A 5,000-nucleotide genomic window follows, 5' to 3' on the forward strand; every position below is an offset into this window, starting at 1 on the left:
CTAGGTCTGGAGATAACACGCTATGGCATGCTAGGTCTGGAGATAACACGCTATGGCATGCTAGGTCTGGAGATAACGCGGTATGGCATGCTAGGTCTGGAGATAACGCGGTATGGCATGCTAGGTCTGGAGAAACACGCTATGGCATGCTAGGTCTGGAGATAACGCGGTATGGCATGCTAGGTCTGGAGATAACACGCTATGGCATGCTAGGTCTGGAGATAACACGCTATGGCATGCTAGCTCTGGAGATAACACGCTATGGCATGCTAGGTCCGGAGATAACACGCTATGGCATGCTAGGTCTGGAGATAACACGCTATGGCATGCTAGGTCTGGAGATAACGCGCTATGGCATGCTAGGTCTGGAGATAACGCGGTATGGCATGCTAGGTCTGGAGATAACACGGTATGGCATGCTAGCTCTGGAGATAACGCGGTATGGTATGCTAGGTCTGGAGATAACGCGGTATGGCATGCTAGGTCTGGAGATAACACGCTATGGCATGCTAGGTCTGGAGATAACGCGGTATGGCATGCTAGGTCTGGAGATAACGCGGTATGGCATGCTAGGTCTGGAGATAACACGCTATGGTATGCTAGGTCTGGAGATAACGCGCTATGGCATGCTAGGTCTGGAGATAACGCGGTATGGCATGCTAGGTCTGGAGATAACGCGGTATGGCATGCTAGCTCTGGAGATAACGCGGTATGGCATGCTAGGTCTGGAGATAACGCGGTATGGCATGCTAGGTCTGGAGATAACACACTATGGCATGCTAGGTCTGGAGATAACGCGGTATGGCATGCTAGGTCTGGAGATAACACGGTATGGCATGCTAGGTCTGGAGATAACACGGTATGGCATGCTAGGTCTGGAGATAACACGCTATGGCATGCTAGGTCTGGAGATAACGCGGTATGGCATGCTAGGTCTGGAGATAACACGCTATGGCATGCTAGGTCTGGAGATAACGCGGTATGGCATGCTAGGTCTGGAGATAACGCGGTATGGCATGCTAGCTCTGGAGATAACGCGGTATGGCATGCTAGGTCTGAAGATAACGCGGTATGGCATGCTAGGTCTGGAGATAACGCGGTATGGCATGCTAGGTCTGGAGATAACGCGGTATGGCATGCTAGGTCTGGAGATAACGCGGTATGGCATGCTAGGTCTGGAGATAACACGGTATGGCATGCTAGGTCTGGAGATAACGCGCTATGGCATGCTAGGTCGGGAGATAACGCGGTATGGCATGCTAGGTCTGGAGATAACGCGCTATGGCATGCTAGGTCGGGAGATAACGCGGTATGGCATGCTAGGTCTGGAGATAACACGCTATGGCATGCTAGGTCTGGAGATAACGCGCTATGGCATGCTAGCTCTGGAGATAACGCGCTATGGCATGCTAGGTCTGGAGATAACGCGGTATGGCATGCTAGGTCTGGAGATAACACGGTATGGCATGCTAGGTCTGGAGATAACACGCTATGGCATGCTAGGTCTGGAGATAACACGCTATGGCATGCTAGGTCTGGAGATAACGCGGTATGGCATGCTAGGTCTGGAGATAACGCGGTATGGCATGCTAGGTCTGGAGATAACGCGGTATGGCATGCTAGGTCTGGAGATAACGCGGTATGGCATGCTAGGTCTGGAGATAACGCGGTATGGCATGCTAGGTCTGGAGATAACGCGGTATGGCATGCTAGGTCTGGAGATAACACGCTATGGCATGCTAGGTCTGGAGATAACGCGGTATGGCATGCTAGGTCTGGAGATAACGCGGTATGGCATGCTAGGTCTGGAGATAACGCGGTATGGCATGCTAGGTCTGGAGATAACACGGTATGGCATGCTAGGTCTGGAGATAACGCGGTATGGCATGCTAGGTCGGGAGATAACGCGGTATGGCATGCTAGGTCTGGAGATAACGCGGTATGGCATGCTAGGTCTGGAGATAACGCGGTATGGCATGCTAGGTCTGGAGATAACGCGGTATGGCATGCTAGCTCTGGAGATAACGCGCTATGGCATGCTAGCTCTGGAGATAACACGCTATGGCATGCTAGGTCTGGAGATAACGCGGTATGGCATGCTAGGTCTGGAGATAACACGCTATGGCATGCTAGGTCTGGAGATAACACGGTATGGCATGCTAGGTCTGGAGATAACACGCTATGGCATGCTAGGTCTGGAGATAACGCGGTATGGCATGCTAGGTCTGGAGATAACACGGTATGGCATGCTAGGTCTGGAGATAACGCGGTATAGCATGCTAGGTCTGGAGATAACGCGGTATGGCATGCTAGGTCTGGAGATAACACGGTATGGCATGCTAGCTCTGGAGATAACGTGGTATGGCATGCTAGGTCTGGGTTCTGTAATGTTTCTCCGGGATAAATTGGGTCATTCGACTGTGAGGCTGTGTGGGAGGAGGGAGGGGGGCTCTCTGTGATTCCAGCATCACTAGACTGACATCATCCTCGAGCAGGGTAGAACGGAAGGATACAGCTTCTGGTATCATATATATATATCACAACTATAGGTTCATGATACAATGTATCCAGTCCTGAAACAGCTTCTACTATCATATATATATATCACAACTATAGGTTTATGATACAATGTATCCAGTCCTGAAACAGCTTCTGGTATCATATATATATATATATATATATATATATATATATATATCACAACTATAGGTTTATGATACAATGTATCCAGTCCTGAAACAGCTTCTAGTATCATATATATATCACAACTATAGGTTTATGATACAATGTATCCAGTCCTGAAACAGCTTCTGGTATCATATATATATATATCACAACTATAGGTTTATGATACAATGTATCCAGTCCTGAAACAGCTTCTGGTATCATATATATATATATATATATATATATATCACAACTATAGGTTTATGATACAATGTATCCAGTCCTGAAACAGGTTGCATTCCGATCCCGCCTGTCTGTCTAGAATGAGATTCCCGTTCCGTCCAGACTGAATCGGGCCTGGACTCGCCACTACATCATGTCCAAACAGACAACAGGATGGGTAGATGATGCTGCAGGCCCGAGGTTACGGAATAACAGCAGGGCTTCTCACACAGAACAGGGCTTCTCAGGGGCTTCTCACACAGAACAGGGCCTCTCAGGGCTTCTCACACAGAACAGGGCTTCTCAGGGCTTCTCACACAGAACAGGGCTCTCAGGGCTGCTCAGGGCTTCTCACACAGAACAGGGCTTCGCAGGGCTTCTCACACAGAACAGGGCTTCTCAGGGCTTCTCAGGGCTTCTCACACAGAACAGGGCTTCTCAGGGCTTCTCACACAGAACAGGGCTCTCAGGGCTCTCAGGGCTTCTCACACAGAACAGGGCTTCTCAGGGCTTCTCACACAGAACAGGGCTTCTCAGGGCTTCTCACACAGAACAGGGCTTCTCAGGGCTTCTCACACAGAACAGGGCTTCTCAGGGCTTCTCACACAGAACAGGGCTTCTCAGGGATTCTCACACAGAACAGGGCTTCTCAGGGCTTCTCACACAGAACAGGGCTTCTCAGGGCTTCTCACACAGAACAGGGCTTCTCAGGGCTTCTCAGGGCTTCTCACACAGAACAGGGCTTCTCAGGGCTTCTCACACAGAACACATTGATAACATCCTAGGCTCTTTTCTGTTTTTTAAACCATGTAGGCTATGAAATATATATGGTTAATGTGCCTCAAGAAATGGAATCAACATTAATTTGAGCGGGAAGACAAGACGTATTTTCACCAGTATCCTGATAGAAGTTCTCTGTGTAAAATACATTGTGTGTTTTGTGTTTGTCGCCAGGGTTGTGGAGTAAAGGGTTAGATGCTTTCTAGGTCCCGACCGTGCAGTAAATATCTAACAAGTAATCTACCAATTCCACAACAACTACCTAATACACACACACACACACACAAATCTAAAGAGATGGAATAGGAATATGTACATATAAATATATGGATGAGCGATGGCCGAACGGCATAGGCAGGATGCAGTAGATGGTACAGAGTACAGTATGAGATGAGCGATGTAGGGTATGTAAACATTGTATAAAGTGGCATTGTTTAAAGTGGCTAGTGATACATTACATCAAGATGGCAAGATGCAGTAGATGGTACAGAGTACAGTATATACATATGAGATGAGTGATGAAGGGTATGTAAACATTGTATAAAGTGGCATTGTTTAAAGTGGCTAGTGATACATTACGTCAGGATGGTATAGATGCAGTAGATGGTATAAAATAGAGTATATACATATGAGATGAGTAATGTAGGGTATGTAAACATTATATGAAGTGACTAGTGATCCATTTATTAAAGTGGCCAATGATTTCAAGTCTGTATGTTGACAGCAGCCTCTCAATGTTAGTGATGGCTGTTTATTAACAGGCTGATAGCCTTGAGATAGAAGCTGTTTTTCAGCCTCTCTGTCCCAGTGATGGCTGTTTATTAACAGGCTGATGGCCTTGCGATAGAAGCTGTTTTTCAGTCTCTCTGTCCCAGTGATGGCTGTTTATTAACAGGCTGATGGCCTTGAGATAGAAGCTGTTTTTCAGTCTCTCTGTCCCAGTGATGGCTGTTTATTAACAGGCTGATGGCCTTGAGATAGAAGCTGTTTTTCAGTCTCTCGGTCCCAGCTTTGATGCACCTGTACTGACCTCGCCTTCTGGATGATAGCGGGGTGAACAGGCAGTGGCTCGGGTGGTGTAGGTGTCCTGGAGGGCAGGTAGTTTGCCCCCCGGTGATGCGGTCTGCAGACCCTCACTACCCTCTGGAGAGCCTTGTGGTTGAGGGTGGAGGGTGATGCAGACCCTCACTACCCTCTGGAGAGCCTTGTGGTTGAGGGTGGAGGGTGATGCAGACCCTCACTACCCTCTGGAGAGCCTTGTGGTTGAGGGTGGAGGGTGATGCAGACCCTCACTACCCTCTGGAGAGACTTGTGGTTGAGGGTGGAGGGTG

The 5,000-nt window shown here is 48.3% G+C and overlaps 1 protein-coding gene across 1 annotated transcript in view; it reads left to right on the forward strand.

Annotated features, from left to right (window-relative positions):
* The window catches only part of LOC123733120 (receptor-type tyrosine-protein phosphatase O), a 54,804-nt gene that overhangs the window by 1,436 nt on the left and 48,368 nt on the right, over positions 1-5,000 (forward strand). The gene's annotated exons all lie outside the window — the stretch shown is intronic.

This window comes from Salmo salar, unplaced genomic scaffold (genome assembly GCF_905237065.1).
Source record: "Salmo salar unplaced genomic scaffold, Ssal_v3.1, whole genome shotgun sequence".
NCBI classification, from domain to species: domain Eukaryota; kingdom Metazoa; phylum Chordata; class Actinopteri; order Salmoniformes; family Salmonidae; genus Salmo; species Salmo salar.